Below are 20,382 nucleotides of genomic sequence, written 5' to 3'. Positions count from 1 at the left end.
AAGCACATTCTGAAATTTGCCTCACTGCTTATTCTAGTGGCCAGTCTGAGAACTTCCACAAAGCTTCACTCTAGAGATTTAAAAGGTTATAAATACAGTCAAAATAAGCCAAACCATGAGCTCAGATGTGCACATTTAAGTTCCTTTAACTCAATTTAATTCTTTCCTGCAAGCTCCCATTCTGCCCAATGCAGAACCCATAATTTAGGCAATACCAGGTAAATGCTACATATTCAGGGCTGTTTCCCTTTGGTCTCCACCCTCCTTCCTACCCTAAGACAGAGGCTAAGCTCTAAGAGGCAGATGCAAAGAGCATAAGATCGGGGGAGAGGGGTGGGAGGTCAGTTTGGACTTCTCTCTGTCCTGATTCTAAGCCAGCAGCCTTTGGGGTGTGACTTACCTGGGTGGCCTTCATGTGCTCCCACCTGTATGTGGGCTGGGAGGCAGGGGCTTCCTCTGTGATCTCTGTGGGGATGGGTCCCCCAATCTCTGCCATAGGCTGCCCTTATCTCAGCTGAAAGGCCCCCAAAGATGCTTCGGGTCCCTCATATTATCTCTCTCTCTCTTCCCCTTCTTCCCACTGCTGCCTCCCCCACTCCCCACCATTTTCTGTGGCAGGTGGAAGGCCTGGCTGGCTTCCTCCACACCCCTACAGCTCACTCTGGATACCTCTTGCAGCCTCTCTGTGAATGTCACATGAGGGTCCTGGTGACGCTGCCATGTCCACTACCTGAGTTCTAGAAAGACCAACCAGGTGACAGGTACACTCTGCATGAGGATCTATTAAGAAAAAATTATCCAAAATGTGGATGTCAGGCAAAAACAAACCACATGACTTTTTTTTTTTTTTTTTTTTTTTTTTGAGACAGGTTCTTGCTCTGTTACCCAGACTGAAATGCAGTGGGGCACAATTGTAGCTCACTGCAGCATCAAACTTTTGGGATCAAGCAATCCTCCCATCTCAGCCTCCCAAGTAGCTGGGACTACAGGTGTGCACTACAATGCACATCTAATTTTTTAGGTGTTTGTTTGTTTGTAGAGAAGAGGTCTATGTTGCCCAGGCTGTCCTTGAACCCCTGGACTCAAACTCCTGGCCTCAAGCCATCCTCACACTTCAGCCTCCCAAAGTGCTAGGATTGCAGGTGTGAGCCACTGCGCCCAACCCACATGACTTTCATTGTCATACTGTATCATTGTCTAACAAGCTCAGCTGGAATCATTTTATTTTAAGCCAATGTAACTTTGATTGGCTTATTAGTTTCTACCGATTAGAAGCCAAACATTTTACAATTCTGTAAAGTTAGATGTTCACTTTTTGAAAACTGATAAGATGCAAATAATTGTTGTCCAATAACAATGAAAATAGCTCTTGCTCGTAGGAGACGATAACCCCAAAGCCTGTGATTTTATTGTCCTATAGGACACTAACCAGTCTATATGTAGCTTTGCAATTTCCTTCTAGCATTCTCTTTGTTGTTTTTGTTCACTTACCAATCCACACTTCAGTCTCTCACCTCCCCTTTAAACTGGTTCCCATCGTTATTCTGAGGCCTGGAGGTGACTATCTTCATTCTCACTCCTTCTCTACCCAATGCCAGGGATCCAGCAACAGACAAAAACTTAAGTTTTCCTAACTCTTTCCTGGCTCCTTTTTCCTCCACCTGAAGTGGAGGCGCTGCAGGTGCTGCCTGAGAAGCCAAGAGGCCAGGAGGAGAGGAGGAGGGAAAGCAGTTTTGTTGAACAGGACAACCTTGCAAATCTTTCCTGTTTTATTTTTAACTTAAAAGCCAATAACTGATTTCTTTGTTTCTCTAGTTCGCCCATTGCCCACCACGTCTAAACGAGAAAGTACATATCCAGGCCACCATACAATTGTCCAAAAAGGCCTTTGATATGGAGTAATCCTATTTATTATCCCGTGGCTGCCCTCCTGCCTGGCTACCCAGATGGGGTAGGCGGAGCCTACAGTAAATAGCACATGAGAGAAGGAATATATCAATGGATCCTCACATAACGCTAATACATGAGATTTGTATCTGAGAAGGCCCCAGGCGAACTGTTTTCTTCTCAATTTCATTGCCATTGGCCAGGAATTTTCTTGAATGCCCAACTGTCTTTATCAAGACAGGAATTGGGATACAATTTGCTCAAACATTAAAGAAAATTGTTGATTTGCCAGTAAGTTGGCAAGAGAAGAAAAACTTTTCTCTATTTCTTTATTTGTAAAATGGCAATAATAAGGTAACACGATACATTTTAGAGATTTTAAAGCTGAGGTTCCTGCTCCTCCTACCACAGCTCTTTATCCGCCATAATCAGGAATATTAACTGTCCCAGGGGATGGTAGGCTACAGCCTCTACCAGAAAGTCAAATTCTTGGCTTCTGAGCCTAATCTGTGCAGGATTTTGGAAGACAGAGCAGAGGCAGCTGTATGAAAGCCAAGGTGCTTTTGATTTGCAAAAGCTGACTCTTGAGAGAGGTTTTAGTTTATGTTTTTCACAATTCTGAAAACTTGGAATGGCGTATCCCCAGCAGAGCCTCCTGGATGCTGCCCAGTTTGTGAGGGAAATCATGGGTAGAAAAATGCACGATGATAAAGGAACCATTTTCCATCCAAGAAGAGAGACGTGCTCAAGCAGCCAGACTGGTGGGAGGCCAGGGCTGGAAGGCCCAGGGTCTCCAAGGAGCTGTAGAAAAGAAGCCTGGAGGGACGGACCCCGGAGCAGAAAGGCTACTGGGGGCTTCCCAGGGAGTGATTGGGACCCCACAACAAACAGGAAGGGCGAGGCATGGCGTGGGGCGGGGCCCGGGGGAGTGCGAGGGCAGGAGCGGCTAAGTGTCCTGCGACTTGCTATCAGGCAGCTTCGCATCAGGAAAACCGAATCCACATGAGGCAATTGGATGCGCTGTTTCAGTTCTACAGATGATGGAAGAGCCAAAAGGCTGCACAGGGAACGAGATGGGCCCCAGAGCTTAGTAATACCCGAAATCCCGATGGCCCCCTTGGGAGGGCTGGGAGGGAGGAGGGTGCTGCGGGGGCTGTGGAGGTCCTGCAGGTGTTGCCTGAGAAGCCAAGAGACCGGGTGAGAATGGATGACATCAGCTGGCTCCCCTATTCCTCCTGCCCCCACCTTCCCGCAGGGCGTCCCACTGACTGAACCCAGCTGAGGGTAGCTGGCAAGTCACCCAGGGCGGGCGGCCTCGAGGCAGAGCATGGGAAAAGTGAGGTGTGGCTCTCAGGGCGCAGAACTAGCTCGCCCCAAGGGAACCATATCAGCTCTGGGGAACCAACGATGCAGGAGGGGAACGCCCCGTGAGCAGGAGCCCAGGCCAGGACATAGGATCTCATCAAGGAGCCAATGCATGACCGTGAGGACCAGCAAGAAACATATTTCAATAAAAGCCAGCAGAGGAAGCCAGAGGACCGGGTGCTCCTTCCCTGTGGCAGGAGGAGAAACCGCCCGCCCTCCCCAGGGGACTGCCATCACCTCCAGGGAGACGGGGAAGCGTCGGAGGAAGGGACTTCTGAGAAACTGAGTTCTGAATGGGTAGGACTGAATATTTTCCACCTCACCACCTGGGAAATGGAGTTCTTTTTAATTCTGGAGAAATTATGAAGGGACATTTCTTCACATCCCAGTCTGTGGTTGTATAAGTAGTGCCAGTAGTGTTAATATGAACCTTGTCGTTTTCGTGTTTGGTGAGATGGTGTAGATAAGATGCTTATAGTGGCCGGGTGCAGTGGCTCACGTTGGAAGGCCGAGGCAGGGGGATTGCTTGAGCCAGGGAGTCTGAGACCAGCCGGCACAACACAATGAGACCTCCATCTCCACAGAAAATGTTAAAAGTTAGATGGGTGTGGTGGTGCACGCCTGTAGTCCTAGCTACTTGGGATGCTGAGGTGGGAGGATCTCTTGAGTCCAGGAGTTGGAACAGGCTACAGTGAACTATGTACCACTGCACTCCAGCCTGGGCTACAGAGCGCGATCCTGTCTCTAAAAAAACAAACATGCTTAGCACAGGTGCATAGAGTGGTAGTTATCATCCCTTTCTAATCACCTAAAAATATATTTCATGTGTGAGTTTGTTACTAAACACCAGGGGTTCAGTCTACGTCCCACTGCTTACTGCCCAGAAAGCTAATACTGAGGCAAAAAGTATTGCCAGGGAAGAAGGCTCTAATGTATTATGGATGATACCAGCTGTAGAATCCAGAGCCAAACCTCAAATCCATCCCTCCCTCCCAACAAACGTCAGGGGTTTACACAGCCAGGAAGAAAAACAGGCAGGGCGAGGAGGATAAGTTGGTTAATAGGCAGGAGGTGGTTGAATGAGGTGCGGGTCTAGCCTCTCATTGTAGCTACTTGTAGGAAAACAGGAACTAGGGAGTAGTAAGGAAGAGGAGTTGGTCAATAGGCCGCAGGTGTGTCTTGTGCAAATGTAAGTTTCTCAAACTTCAGTTCTATGGGCATCCAGATTGTTGGAAAATTGGACCTGTTTCAATTTCAAATACAGCCTATGATGCTTTTCTCTCCAGGCAGAGTCAGTGCATGCAAAGCCCCATTCAACCTCCAGGTCTCAGCCTAAGTGTTGTCTCCCCAGAAGGGCTTGCCCTCCTCCCCAGGTCTGCATTACTCTCATTACCCTACTCTGTGTGACAGCACCTTGTGCTTTTCTTTCACTGAGTTTGTCACAGTTGGAAATGACTTGTGTGTTAATCTGTTTGACGTTTATCTTCCACCCTCCTGTCCTGCCACTGTAAGCCCCATGAGAGTGGCAACCTGGCTGATTTTGTTGTTCATGTTATTCCCAGTGCTAGCCCAGGCCTGACACAACGTGGGTGCCTAATATTTGCTGAATGGAAGAAATGAATGAGTGGAGGAATAGGGGTACTGTGAAGATGGAGTGAAACAATCCCACAAGGCACCACACAGCACACGCAAGTACTTACTAATAGTAGCCATGATTATTAGATCTGTTGTGTGCTCAGATGAAAATTCTCAGGATCCTTGGATAACATAAAGCTCTTAAAAGAAATTAAGAGATCCTCGAAGTATCTTATTCTTCTGAATCACCCTATATCATCAGTTCAACTCTTCGGTAGGCATGACTCATAGTTAGGACTTCTGTGATAAGAGTTAAGGTGATAAGACAACAGTCTCTTAAGTCTGGAGTACCCCTCTAAAGAAAGATCATAGAAAGGGTCTAAGTGTATTACAATCTAGACAAGGTCCCCAAGTTCCCATTTTGCTTTTTTTTTTTTCTTTTGAGATGGAGTCTTGCTCTTTTGCCCAGGCTGGAGTGCAGTGGCACGAACTCAGCTCACTGCAACCTCCACCTGCCGGGTTCAAGCAATTCTCCTAACTCAGCCTCCCCAGTAGCTGGGACTACAGGCGCCCGCCACCACGCCTGGCTAATTTTTTGTATTTTTAGTAGAGACGGGGTTTCACCATGTTAGCCAGAATGGTCTAGATTTCCTGACCTCGTGATCTACCCGCCTCGGCCTCCCAAAGTGCTGGGATTACAGGAGTGAGCTGGCCCCATTTTGCTTTGAATAGCTTTCTCGGCTTATTTTGGCAGGTAATTTGCCCAGATTTAATTATTCTACATCCAGTAAGTAAACTAATATATTCACTGAGAGGTTCATTGGCAACCGATTCATATTAATGGGTTGATCTGGAAGTTACATTCTCAAATTCCAGCTTTTCATGGGTGCGTTAATGTTTTTCTATGATAGTGGTAGGCAACTGCTAACTGCTGCTCTGAAAGTCTTCAAGATCAAAGTCATCTGAGTGGGGCTTTAAGCCGTGCAAATTTATTTTTCATTCACAAGCCGTGGAAGACTCAGAACAGTTTGTTTGTGTGTATGTATGTGGTGGGGGGGGGGGTTTGTTTTGTTTTTTGTTTTTTTGTTTTTGTTTTTTTTTGAGACAGAGTCTCACTCTGTCACCCAGGCTGGAGCACAGTGGCATGATCTCTGCTCCCTGCAGCCTCTGCCTCCTGGGTTCAAGCGATTCTCTTGTTTCAACCTCCCGAGTAGCTGGGACTACAGGCGCGCGCGCCACCATGCCTGGCTAATTTTTTGTATTTTTAGTAGAGACAGGGTATCATCATGTTGGTAAGACTGGTCTTGAACTCTTGACCTCGTGATCCGCCTGCCTCCACCTCCCAAAGCGCTGGGATTACAGGCGTGAGCCACCACGCGCGGTCCTCAGAACAGTTTTCTAAGTAAATCCCTGTCTCAACCTGCCAGGGCTCCCATGACCTACCTTCATGCACAGATGGAATGGTTGTCTTTCTAAGTATACATCTTCATTAGGGTCCTTACTTTTCACAAAAGGTTCTTTCTTCATCTCATCTGATCAGTTAATTTTTGACATTTGTGAGTCAACCTTCAGTATGGCTAAGCATGTGTCTTGCTTGTCCAAGCCTTTTTAGTCAGTATACTCTTGGGCTGTTCTCCATTCAATTTTGATTGACTATTCCCCTGGAAAAGTTTAGGAACATAATTGAAGAATTTGTTGTACATCTCATCTCTTAGATACTCTGTTAACTCCATGGGACCCAGCTGGATTACCAGAAAGTCTACCCACCCCGACCACCCTAGAATTACATTCTCTGTGTAACTTTATAAGAGACATAAGATCAATCCATATGGTAGAATATTATTTGGCAATTAAAAGAATTGAAGTATACACATGCTAAAACATGGATGGAAAACACTGTGCTAAGTGAAAGCCAGTGACAAAATACCACATATGGTATGATTCCATTTATATGAAATTTCCAGAATGAACAAATCTATAGAGACAGAAGTGTGTGGTTGTCAGGGAGTAGGGAATGACCGCTAATGGGTACGTGCTTTTTCCTAGTGGTGATGAAATGTTCTAAAGTTAGGTTGTGGTAATGGTTACACAATTCTGTGAATATGCTAAAAGCCACTGAATTATACATGTTAAATGGGTGAATTTCATGATATGTGAATTATATTCCTATCAAAATTGTTTAAAAGAGTCATAAGAGGCTGGGCGTGGTGGCTCACACCTGTAATCCTAGCACTTTGGGAGGTGGAGGCAGGTGGATCACCTGAGGTCAGGAGTTCGAGACCAGCCTGGTCAACATAGTGAAACCCTGTCTCTACTGAAAATACAAAAATTAGCCAGACATGGTGGCACACACCTGTAATCCCAGCTACCTGGGAACTTGGGGCAGGAAAATCACGGAGGTTGCAGTGAACTGAGATCATACCAATGCACCCCAGCCTAGGTGACAAAGTGAGACTCCATCTCAAAAAAAAAACAAAAACAAAAACAAAAAACTGTCTGGGTACAATGGCTCATGACTGTAATCCCAAATCCCAGCACTTTGGGAGGTCAAGGCTGGTGGATCCTCTGAGGTTGGGAGTTCTAGACCAGCTTGGCTAACATCATGAAACCCTGTCTCTACTAAAAATACAAAATTAGCTGGGCGTGGTGCTGTGTGTAATCCCAGTTACTTGGGAGGCTGATGCAGTAGAATTGCTTGAACCCAGGAGATGGAAGATGCAGTGAGCTGGGATCGCGCCACCGCACTACAGCCTCAGCAACAGAGTGAGACTCCATCTCCAAAAAAAAAAAAAAGAGTCATAAGAAACACCATCTCAGGCAACCCACTTGGGTCCTCTTCCACGCTGTGAAAGCTTTGTTCTTTCGCTCTTCACAATAAATCTTGCTGCTGCTCAAAAAAAAAAAAAAAAAAAAAAAAAAAAAAAAAAAAAAAGAAAAAGGGTTTTGCAAGGGAAAAAAAAAAAAGAAAAAAAAGATCATCATATTTTTTATTTCCAAGCTACACATTTTTCTCTGANAAAAAAAAAAAAAAAAAAAAAAAAAAAAAGAAAAGAAAAGAAAAGAAAAAGAAATACTATCTGATGACTCCAGAGTCGCACTTACGGTAAAGTTGATTTTGAAGCCTTCGTTCACTACATCCCTAGGCAGATCCATCGTAGAAATTCTATTCTGACTGAAGTTGTGTGTGTCTCCTTCCTGTTCCTACTATGTCCCCTGGTCAGGAATGACTGGGCTCATAGAGATGCAGGTCACCAGCACTGCTGTGGTTTTCCCTTTGCTTTGACTCTAGGAAGCTTAGAGCCCAGAGACTGGTGCAATGGTCTGCGTATTTACTCCTATATTTTCCCCACGGCCTTCATCTCCTGTTCTACCTAAGCTTTTCTCCTTTTCACTTTTATAGCTATCCACATTTTCATTTAATTTATTTGTATTAGCCACTTCACATCCTTTGCCAAATAAAGGCAAGTAAAAGAATCAAACACACACCTATGGACATTCCTTAGAGATGCCTACAGACAATGTCCTCCTTCAACCTTCCCCATTATCTTACAATGTGCCTGGCAGGTGAAACACTTCCTCCCCTTCAACAGTTGGACAGAAAAGAACCACTCTCACCATTTGGTTTTGGAGTGACCACTAGATGACCTATGTTAACTAGCCATTAGGTAGCCTATTTGCATGAAGTTTCCAGAACCTTCTGGACACAAAGAAAGGGAGATTAGATGACGCTCCACATTGAATGGTCAGGTAGGTCTGGCTTGGAATCACCACTCTGGGGTTCGCACTTTTGACCAAGAAACAAATAATGAAATGCCACTTAAAAAATCTAGTAGGTTGACAACTTTGTATAATGTATACCAAATATGTTCATTAAACATCTGACAACTCTACTCCTAAAATAAATAGCTACCTCCTAGAAAAATTCTGTACTTTTAAGAAGATCAAAGTTCAGGAAGGGGTAATTTCATTAACTTCCAGAAGGAGTAGAAAGGTAACAATAAATACAGTAATGAATATAATCATTAGGACCATTTATTAAAAACAAAAAAGACACATAATAGCACCAAAAATAAGGAACTAAAAGCAAGTTTCCACTGATCAATGTTGCAGTTGCTGTAAACACAATTATTTTCTCTTTTGTGTGTCTATAGGACTTTTTTCTTTGTCTCTCTCTCTCTTTTTTGAGATGGAGTCTCGCTTTGTCGCCCAGGCTAGAGTGCAGTGGCGTGATCTTGACTCACGGCAAGCTCTGCCTCCCGGGTTCGTGTCGTTCTCCTGCCTCAGCCTCCCGAGTAGCTGGGATTACAGACTCGCACCACCACACCCAGCTAAATTTTTGTATTTTTAGTAGAGACAGGGTTTCACTGTGTTGGCCAGATTGGTCTTGATCTCCTGACTTTGTGATCCGCCCACCTTGGCCTCCCAAAGTACTGGGATTATAAGCGTGAGCCACCACGCCCAGCCTTTTTTTTTTTTTTTTGAGATGGAGCCTGACTCTGTCACCAGGCTGGAGGGCAGTGGTGCAATCTTGGCTCACTGCAACCTCTGACTCCCTGGTTCAAGTGATTCTCCTGCCTCAGCCTCCTAAGTAGCTGGAATTATCGGCACATGCCACCACACCCAGCTAATTTTTGCATTTTTAGTAGAGATGGGGTTTTACCATGTTGGCCAGGCTGGTCTCAATCTCCTGACCTCGTGATCCGCCCATCTGAGCCTCCCAAAGTGCTGGGATTACAGGCTGTGAGCCACAGTGCCCAGCCTTTTTCTTTTTCTTTTTTTTTTTTTTCTTTTTTTTGAGATAGGGTCTTGCTCTGTCACCTGGGCTGGAGTGCGGTTGTATGACCCTGGCTCACTGCAGCCTCTACCTCCCAGATTTAAGCAATTCTTGTGCCTCAGTCTCCCAAGTAGCTGGAATTACAGATGTGCACCACCATGCCTGGCTAATTTTTGTATTTTTAGTAGAGATGGGGTTTTGCCATATTGGCCAGGCTGGTCTCGAACTCCTGACCTCAAGTGATCCGCCCATCTTGGCCTCCCAAAGTGCTGGGATTACAGGTGTGAGCCACTGCACTTGGCACATTTGATTTCCATTAACACTGTCCCTTCCTTCATTACTACCCATGCAGAATGTTTCTGCTACTACTGAAATGGCTTTGCTTTCTGTTGAGTACAAAGCCAAGGCCTGGAGTGATGCTAGAAGGGCCCTGGGTGGACAGTGAGCAGATGCTCTGGCACCCAACTCTCGCCACTACACTCCCAGCCTGGGTGACAGAGTGAGACTCCATCTCAAAACAAAACAAAACAAAGCAAAACAAACAAAAAAACCAACCACCACTGGTGAGTCTTTTAAGGCTCTTAGAGTAAAACTTTTAAAATTGTTAACAACAGTGGCTGTCTTTGCTGACAGTGACTGTGATGAGGCCTTCCTGGGACTGACATGTGATCCCTGTGCTGGGGTTGGGGGGCGGGGGGAGGCAGGGGCTGTCGGTGTCCCCTTCTACCGAAGAGGGACTGAAATGTTGCACACTCACGTGAGTTTCTCAGGGCCACAGAGCCAGTGAATCTCGAGCCGGGAAGGATCTGAACCCAGGACCTGCTGCCCTGGTGCGTGGGGACAGGGCGTGGTGGCATTTTCCTCTCTGCGTGGTGATCCTGAGGGGTCTTGGGCAGACTGAGGGCATGAGGGGCTCTTTGCTTCCTCTGCCTGCCCTCCCCAGGCTGAGAGGTGGGGTGTGGGCCATGGGACAGATTTGAGACTGGGTTCGCCAGCGGGCAGTCCGTGGTGTCTCAGTCCCACAGCCGTATGTGACTGGATCATGTGGACAGCAAGCTTTCAGGATAGATTTTTAAGTGCAGCTCTACGTGACTAGGTCGCGGGGACAGCAGGCTTCAGGCTAGATTTGAAGTGTCACAGTGTTACCAGTTCAGCCTGCAGTCGGTCTGTAAAGGGTGGCACAGCCATTTCCAACACCTGCCACCTCTTGAGTTCAGAATCACTATCTACCTGCCCTCACCCGCTCAGCCCTACCCAGAGCTGGCCATCAAAAGTTGTTCTGTGTCAGGCAGTCACTAACTCTGGTAGCTTTGTCTCTCCAGGGCCTTGGATGGGGACATACTGGTCCTCTGTGTCACTCTGATTAAGGGAGGGGGATGGTTGGGCTCTTGGCTTCTCCCTCTTATGAGGCCGTGGGATCCTTAGGAGTTTGCTTTACCCTTTCCCCACCCCACCTTCCCCTTGAGCCCTCCATCCTGTCCCCTAGGCTGTTCTGGTGCCATCCAAGGGGCAGAGGCCCATTGCCAACTCTCCTGGGAGGCACAAGGCCTGCAGTGGCGCCACTCTCAGCCCTGGGCTTATGGCCTGGCCCTGCCCGCAGCCTCCTGGCTCCAGCTCAGCTGCCCTTGGAGGCGCCCTTCTATGCCGGGGTGAGAGGAAGGGCAGCATTCTTTACAGCAAGCTGGGGGTGCTGTGCCCTGCTTGGTTCAGTCCTCCTCCCCCTCCCCGGTGGGTGCCCCTGCCTGGGCTACTCGGGAAGGGAAATTGCGGCCTGCATTCCTGGCAGATGCGCTCCCTCTTAGGAGTTGAACTGTGTCCCCTAAAAGATATGTTCAAGTCCTGATCGCCACCACCCCCCCGCCGTGAATGTGACTTTACTTGGAAATAGGGTCTTTGCAGATGTAATTGGTTAAGATGAGGTCACTAGGGTGGTCCCTTGGCCTGGACAGTGAGTTTGCAGGTTAGGTTTTAAGTGTCCTGGTGTTCCCAGCTCACGCCACCTCCTTCTCGCTCCGGAAGCTCAGGAGTGCTCTGGCTGCTCGGAGACTGCACCTCCGTCTCTGCACCCCCGCACCCCTAATGCACATCCTTGCTTTTTCTCTTTAGCTTTTCCCATAGCCCAACACTGCCTACATTATCTTATTTCTTTTTTTTTTTTGGTTATATCTTCCTCCATAGATTTTTTCCCCCAATTCAACAAAAATTTATTGAGCACCGACTGTGTCCACAGGAACTCCCTAGGCTTTCAGTTGGGGCACTACAATGAATCGGTCATGATTCCCCAGGTGTCCCCTGAAACATCCCTTTTTTGTTTTTTTGTCTTTCCACTGGAGTTTAATCGTTCTGCAAGCAGGGATTTCTGCTTTGTTTATCGTTGTGTCTCAAGGGTTTAGGGCAGCATGTGTCATCAGTCAGCCCTCAATGCGTACCTGCGGCTGAGTGGACGAATGGCTGTGGGAGAGGTGCTTATGGGGGCTTCCCGCTTCCTCTGGGCACTCGGGAGCCCACCTTGCAGCTTAGTCCCGAACCTCCTCGATCTCAGGACTCTATGTTCTCAGGGCCTCTGCTGGGGGAAGCAGCCCTCTCCCGGAACAGCCAGTGTCTCCTGACTCAGGGACTGGGACCTGAGGAGTACCCACACAGGCCCAGGCCAGCTCTTTCCTTTCCTGTGCCAGTTGGGGGCAGGAGGGCACATCTGAAAAGTGCTGGACGCTCTAAACAGTTGGTCAGTAGTTCAACCTCTCCGCCAGCATATTCTCATAAAGGGAAAAGCAAGACAGGTGGGGTTGGTGTCACGATTTCTGTCTAATCTACCATGTATCCACTGGGGCATAGGATTGTGGAAGTGAAGAAAAAGATGGGAGGGGGGCCGGGACTGGTTAGGCAGTTGGAATAAGTGAGTTTATCCAGAAAGGCAGTGATTCAGGCTGGTACAAAATCACAATGCTGACTTAACGTGCTGTGCCTTGTTTGCACTGTGGTATCTAACAGTATTTTTATCTCCTATGGTATTTTGTTAAACTTATGTATGTATGTATTCATTTTTAGAGACAGGGTCTTCTATGTTGCCCAGGCTGGCCTTGAACTCCTGGGCTCAAGGGATCCTCTTGCCTTAGTTTCCTGAGTAGCTGGGGCTACAGGTGCGTACTACCGCACACAGCTATGCAATTATTTTAATCCTTATCTGTATGGGAGCTCTTACATGGCTATAGTTTCCAGAAATTTTGGAATTGAGAACGTGTATCCAATTCTTGGCCATCGATTCTCAGTGTAGCTCCTAACTGCGCTGTGTGAACATTGGTCTCTACTGAGCTCTGCAGTTGGTGTGTGATTTTTGGGTGCTATAGCTGGGTATTTTTCAGACACCAGAAGCAAGGCTAATTAGAAACACCTTTACCTTTGTAACCTGCTGCCAAAATCATTTATTAAGTGCACACTGGGAGGAGAAAGGAAAGTTAAATGGTCCTGGCCCTCTGCAGCTACTACATAAGACAAGCAATAATGACAGAGACTTCCAGGGAATAAAATGCAGAACATTACGACTGCTTCATTATATGTGAGCAGAGCAGTGTTACGAGCTAATGACCATCAGTAGTGACAAACTGGATGCATAAATTAATTTATTCATGGAGTCTAATAAGTTTATTAATAATTCTGAGTTAGATATTTACAAAGCACTCAGTAACATTTTGCGGTGCCCCTGCTAGCACAGTGATAGATATATAGGTAGGCAGGTAGGTAGACAGATACTAGCACTGGACAGCTGGATAGAAACATAGATATCTAGGTAGATGTAATATGATTCCTGTCCTCAAATAGCTTATTGTCTACCCAGGAGGCTGTGCTAACACTCATAAAACAGCAAGCAAATAATAAATGAATATATGGCACTAACTAAATCAATCAGCAATGTAATAGGAGATGCCAGAAGGCATGATATGTTTGGCTCTGTGTCCCCACCCAAGTCTCATCTTGAATTGTACTCCCATAATTCCCATGTGTTGTGGGAGAGACCCCATCGGAGATAATGGAATCATGGGGGTGGTTCCCCCCATACTGTTCTCATGGTAGGGAATAAGTCTCCACAAAATCTCGTGGTTTTAACAGGGGTTTCTGCTTTTGTATCTTCCTCATTCTTTCTTTGCCTGCTGCCATCCATGTAAGACGGGACTTGATCCTCCTTGCTTTCCACCATGATTGTGAGGCTTCCCCAGTCACGTGGAACTGTAAGTCCAATTAAACCCCTTTCTTGTTTAAATTGCCGAGTCTTGGGTATGACTTTATCAGCAGCATGAAAATGGACTAATACAGTGAATTGGTACCAGTAGAGTGGGGTGTTGCTGAAAAGATACATGAAAATGTGGAAGATACTTTGGAACTGGGTAACAGGCAGAGTTTGGAACAGTTTGGAGGGCTCAGAAGAAGACAGGAAGATGTGGGAAAGTTTGGAACTTCCTAGAGAATTGTTAAATGGCTTTAACAAAAATGCTGATGGTGATATGAACAATTAAGGTCCAGGCTGAGGTGGTCTCAGATGGAGATGAGGAACTTGTTGGGAACTGGAGCAAAGGTGACTCGTGTTATGTTTTAGCAAAGAGACTTGCAGCATTTTGCCCCTGCCCTAGAGATTTGTGGAACTTTGAACTTGAGAGAGATGCTTTAGGGTATCTGGCAGAAAAAACTTCTAAGCAGCAAAGCATTCAAGAGGTGACTCGGGTGCTGTTAAAGGCATTCAGTTTTAAAAGGGAAACAGTATAAAAGTTTGGAAAATTTACAGCCTGACTATGTGATAGAAAAGAAAATCCTATTTTCTGAGGAGAAATTCAAGCCAGCTGCAGAAATTTGCATAAGTAACAAGGAGCCTAATGTTAATCCCCAAGACAATGGGGAAAATGTCTTGAGGGCGTGTCAGAGGTCTTCACAGCAGCCCCTCCCATCACAGGCCCAGAGGTCTAGGAGGAAAAAGTGGTTTTGTGGGCCAGGCCCAGGATCCCCAAGCCGTGTGCAGCCTAGGGACTTTGTGTCCCGCATCCCAGCCACTCCAGCTGTGGCTTTAAAAAGCCAATGTAGTCTGGGTGTGGTGACTCACGCCTGTAATCCCAGCACTTTGGGAGGCTGAGGTGGGTGGATCACAAGGTCAGGAGTTTGAGACCAGCCTGACCAACATGGTGAAACCTCATCTCTACTAAAAACACAAAAATTAGCTGGGCGCAGTGGCATGCGCCTGTAATCCCAGCTACTCAGGAGGCTGAGGCAGTAGAATCACTTGAACCCAGGAGGCAGAGGTTACAGTGAGCCAAGATCGCACCATTGCACTCCAGCCTGGATAACGGAGCGAGGCTCTGTCTCAAAAAAAAAAAAAAAAAAAAAAGTCAATGTAGAGCTTGGGCCATGGCTTCAGAGGGTGCAAGCCCCAAGCCTGGGCAACTTCCATGTGATGTTGAGCTTGCGGGTACACAGGAGTCAAGAATTGGGAATTTGAGAATCTCCACCTAGATTTCAGAAGATGTATGGAAACATCTAGACACCCAGGCAGAAGTTTGCTGCAGGGGCGCGGCTCTCAGGGAAAACCTCTGCTAGGGCAGTGTGCAAAGAAAATGTGGGGTCAGAGTCCCCACACAGAGTCCCTACTCGGGCACTGCTTAGTGGAGCTGTGAGAAGAGGGCTACCGTAGTCTAGACCCCAGAATGGTAGATCCACTGACAGATTGCACTGTGTGCCTGGAAAAGCCACAGACACTCAACACCAGGCTGTGAAAGCAGCTGGGAGGGAGGCTGTACCCTGTAAAGCCACAGGGGCAGAGCTGCCCAAGACCATAGTAACCTACCTTTTGCATCAGTGTGACCTAGATATGAGACATGGAGTCAAAGGAGGTCATTTTGGAGCTTTAAGATTTGACTGCCGGCCGGGCGTGGTGGCTCACGCCTGTAATCCCAGCACTTTGGGAAGCTGAGGCAGGCAGATCACTAGGTCAAGAGATCGAGAACATCCTGACTAACACAGTGAAACCCCGTCTCTACTAAAAAAAAATACAAAAAAATTTAGCGGGGCGTGGCGGCGGGCGCCTGTAGTCCCAGCTACTCGGGAGGCTGAGGCAGGAGAATGGGGTGAACCCGGGAGGCAGAGCTTGCAGTGAGCCGAGATTGCACCACTGCACTCCAGCCTGGGCGACAGAGCAAGACTCCGTCTCAAAAAAAAAAAAAAAACACACACACACACAAAAGATTTGACTGCCCTGTTGGATTTCCGACTTGCATGAGGCCTGTGGTCCCTTCATTTTGGCCAATTTCTCCCGTTTGGAACAGTTGTATTTACCCAATGTCTGTACCCCCATTGTATCTAGGAAATAACTAGCTTGCTTTTGATTTTACAGGCCCATAGGCAGAAGGGACTTGCCTTGTCTCAGATGAGACTTTGGACTGTGAACTTTTTGGTTAATGCTGAAATGAGTTAAGACTTTGGGGGACTGTTGGGAAGGCATGGTTGGTTTTGAAATGTGAGGACATGAGATTTGGCAGAGGCCAGGGGTGAAATGATATGGTTTGGCTCTGTGTCCCCACCCAAATCTCATCTTGAATTGTACTCTCATAATCCCCACGTGCTGTGGGAGGGACCTGGTGGGAGACAATTGAATCATGGGGGCAGTTTCCCCCATACTATTCTCATGATAGTGAATAAGTCTCACGAGATCTGATGGTTTTATCAGGGGTTTCCGCTTTTGCATCTTCCTCATTCTCTCTTTGCCTGCTGCCATCCATGTAAGACAGAACTTGCTCCTCGTTGACTTCTTGCCATGATTGTGAGGCTTCCCCAGTCACGTGGAACTGTAAGTCCAATTAAACCTCTTTCTTTTGTAAATTGCCTAGTCTCGGGTATGTCTTTATCAGCAGCATGAAAACGGACCAGTACAAGGCAGGAATCACAAAATTATTATATGTGGAATCTAATAATGCCAAACTTACGGAAGCTGAGAGTAGAATGATAATTTCCAGGGGCTGGATAGGGGCTGGGGGGACTGGGGAGATGTTGGTCAAACAGTACAAAGTTTCAGTTAGACAGGAGGAATAAGTCTTCAAAGTCTGTTGCACAGCATGGTGACCAGTTAATAACAATGTATTATGTATGTCAAAATTGTTAATAGAGTAGATTTTAAACATTCTCACTATAAAAAATTATAAGTAGGTAAGGTGATGGATATGTTAATTAGCTTGACATAATCATTTCACAGCATATACATGTATCAAAACATCACATCATACCCCACAAATGTATATGATTTTTTAGTCATTTATTTATTTATTTATTTATTTTTGAGACAGGATCTCACTCTGTCACCCAGGCTAGAGTTCAGTGGCACCATCACGGCTCACTGTGGCCTCAACCTCCCAGACTCACTCAACCTCCCACCTCAGCCTCCCAAGTAGCTGGGACTACAGGCCAGTGCTACCACGCCCAGATACTTTTTGTATTTTTAGTAGAGACAGGGTTTTACCATGTAGCCCAGGCTGGTCACAAACTCCTGGGCTCAAGTGATCCACCTGCCTCAGCCGCTCAAAGCACTTGGGATTACAGGCATGGCCACTGTACCTAGCCTATAATTATTATTTGTCAATTAAAAATAAAAATTTTAGAAAAGAAGGCAAGAGTTATAAGATAACATTTATTGAAGGCCTCTGAGGTGCCCAAAACTGCTTGGTGCCGGAAATACAAAGGTGAGTAAGACATAGCCTTAGCCTGAAGGGTCACTAGCCTGCAGGGCCAAAGGGACCCAGACTCCTGCAAAGCTATTAGACATCTTCCCAGAGTCTTGAGCCATGCCTCTCACAGTAGGTGCTTGAGATAAATTTGTTGAATAAGTAAAAACATAAATGTAACAATAATATAGTGTTTGCCATCATTATTTTCTAGAAGGAATAGAGGTATTTTATGGATGGAAGCTGCTACTTAAATAGGCAATTACTAAACAGAAATTAAAATATACATTTAGAGATGCCTTAGGTTTGTTTTTTTGTTTTTGTTTTTTGTTTTTGTTTTTATTTTTTCAGATGGAGTCTCATTCTGTGGCCCAAGCTGGAGTGCAGTGGTGTGATCTTGGCTCACGGCAACCTCAGCCTCCCAGGTTCAAGTGATTTTCCTGCCTCAGCCTCCTGAGCAGCTGGGACCACAGGCCACGCCACCATGCCCAGCTAATATTTTTGTATTTTTAATAGAGACAGAGTTTTGCCATGTTGACCAGGCTGGTGTCGAACTCCTGACCTCAAGTGATCCTCCCCCTCAGCTTCCCAAAGTGCTGGGATTACAGGCGTGAGCCACCGCGCCCAGCCAGATGCCCTAAGTTTTTTACATCCCCCAAAAGTACTGAACATGATATAAATTATTTGCCCTAAAAATGACACCGAATGTCGGAAAAAGAACAGAGTCTCAGTTAAGAGCGTCTAGATATGATCTGGGATTTCCAAACTTTTTAAAAAATTCATCTCCAAACTTTCAAAAAGCCTCCTTTGACATCCAATTGGAGCTTATGAGTTTCTTTTGATAGTTTTAATGAACTTACATTTACTTATACCCCTTCCATCATTGCTGTGGTTCACCAAAACAGGGTGAATACTGAAGGCTGAAATAAATAACTGCAGACTGCAGGGGAAGCTTAACTATAGCAAGGAATTAAAACCCATATTAGCAAACAACACAATTACTATATGGTCACGTAAAGTCACTTGAGGTAATTAATAAATTTGTTTCTGAGCTTCCTGGCAGTCAAAGCAAAAAGAGAAAAATGCTTAGCTTTAAGGGTCATACTTACAGGTTCATAGGTATTCAAAAGAAGCATAATTTTCCTGATCCTGAGATTTTTTTTTTTTTTTTTTGAGATGGCGTCTCGCTCTGTTGCCCAGGCTGGAGTGTAATGGCATGATCTCAGCTCACTGCAACTTCCACCTCCCGGGTTCAAGCAATTCTCCCGCCTCAGCCTCCCAAGTAGCTGGGACTACAGGCGCCCACCACCACGCCCAGCTAATTTTTATATTTTTAATAGAGACAAGGTTTCACCATGTTGGCCAGGATGATCTCGATCTCTTGACCTCGTGATCCACCCACCTCGGCCTCCCAGAGTGCTGGGATTACAGGCGTGAGCCACCACACCCGGCCGATCCTGAGATCTCTTAAAGAGGACACGCCACATGATGTGATGGGTGACATTCTCAACTCCATCTCATTAACAAATAGAGCAGGAAAGTTACTAGGGCAATTTCGTACCATGTTTCTCAGGGCAAGCCAAATATACCCCATCAAAGGGCAATTTTGTAAAGGCAGGCTTCAAGAGAATGAAACGGTGCTTTCTGACTACTTAGCTCCGAAGTGGCCTGGTTTCCCTTCAGAGTAAAATGAAATGTCTGGAGACACAGAGAGATGGAGCCTTTGTTCTTCTATCAGGGATTTATGTTTATGATTTCTCCCATTGCCTTATTGATGAGGACGGGATTCCAAGAGTGCAAGGTAGTATTCGCAGTTGGGAGTCTGGAGGGGACATTCTCTGTGTGGCTGTGAAGACATCCTCTTTACTCTGTCAGACGAGCAAAAGTCAGGTTAAAGTTCTCTTCTCAACACAGAGGAACCAGCCCAAGTAGCTGTTTATTCTCCTGTCAGCAGTTTTTGTCAATGCCATTCTTGCCACCCTCTGGCTAGCTACAAAATCACAATTTTGTTTATTTTAGGCTTTGCTGTTTGTATAGGTTAAAATTGTGTTCTGTTACTCTAATTTTACATTTTTGATTACTAGTGAGTTACAACTTTTTTTTTATGTTTACAGACCATTTGTTTTGCTTGTGTGTTTGTGTGGTACGTTTGGGTTATAAATTACCAGGCCCGGTGCGGTGGCTCACGCCTGTAATCCCAGCACTTTAGGAGGGCAAGGCGGGTGGATCACAAGGTCAGGAGTTCCAGACCAGCCTGGCCAACATGGTGAAACCCCATCTCTACCAAAAATCTAAAAACTTAGCTGGTTTTGGTGGCACACACTTGTAATCTTAGCTACTCAGGAGGCTGAGGCAGGAGAAACACTTGAACCCAGGAGGCAGAAGTTGCAGTGAGCTGGCCGGGCGCGGTGGCTCAAGCCTGTAATCCCAGCACTTTGGGAGGCTGAGGCGGGCGGATCACGAGGTCAGGAGATCGAGACCATCCTGGCTAACCCGGTGAAACCCCGTCTCTACTAAAAATACAAAAAACTAGCCGGGTGAGGTGGCGGGCGCCTGTAGTCCCAGCTACTCGGGAGGCTGAGGCAGGAGAATGGCGTAAACCCGGGAGGCGGAGCTTGCAGTGAGCTGAGATCCGGCCACTGCACTCCAGCCTGGGCGACAGAGCGAGACTCTGTCTCAAATAAATAAATAAATAAATAAATAAATAAATAAATAAGAAGTTGCAGTGAGCCAAGATTGCACCACTGCACTCCAGCCTGGGTGACAGAGTGAGACTCCAACTCAAAGAAAAAATCAATCAAACAATCAATGAATCAATCAGTAATCTACCATGTCATTTACCTATTTAATCTGTTGGTGTCCCAATGTTTTTCTTCTTAATTTAATTGAGCATTCTATATTTTAAGGGATATTAGCCTATTGTCATATTTATTAAAAATACATTTTCTAATTTATGTCTTACAATGCACATTCTCATCTGTTAGAACTGTCCAAACACCACCAAATCATAGAACATTCAATAAAATTCCTGGTTGAGTAGAATTAATTTTTTTTTTTTTTTTTGAGATGGAGTCTCACTGTGTCATT

This window comes from Theropithecus gelada, chromosome 4 (genome assembly GCF_003255815.1).
Source record: "Theropithecus gelada isolate Dixy chromosome 4, Tgel_1.0, whole genome shotgun sequence".
NCBI classification, from domain to species: Eukaryota; Metazoa; Chordata; class Mammalia; order Primates; family Cercopithecidae; genus Theropithecus; species Theropithecus gelada.
Note: the sequence above shows the minus strand (reverse complement) of the source record.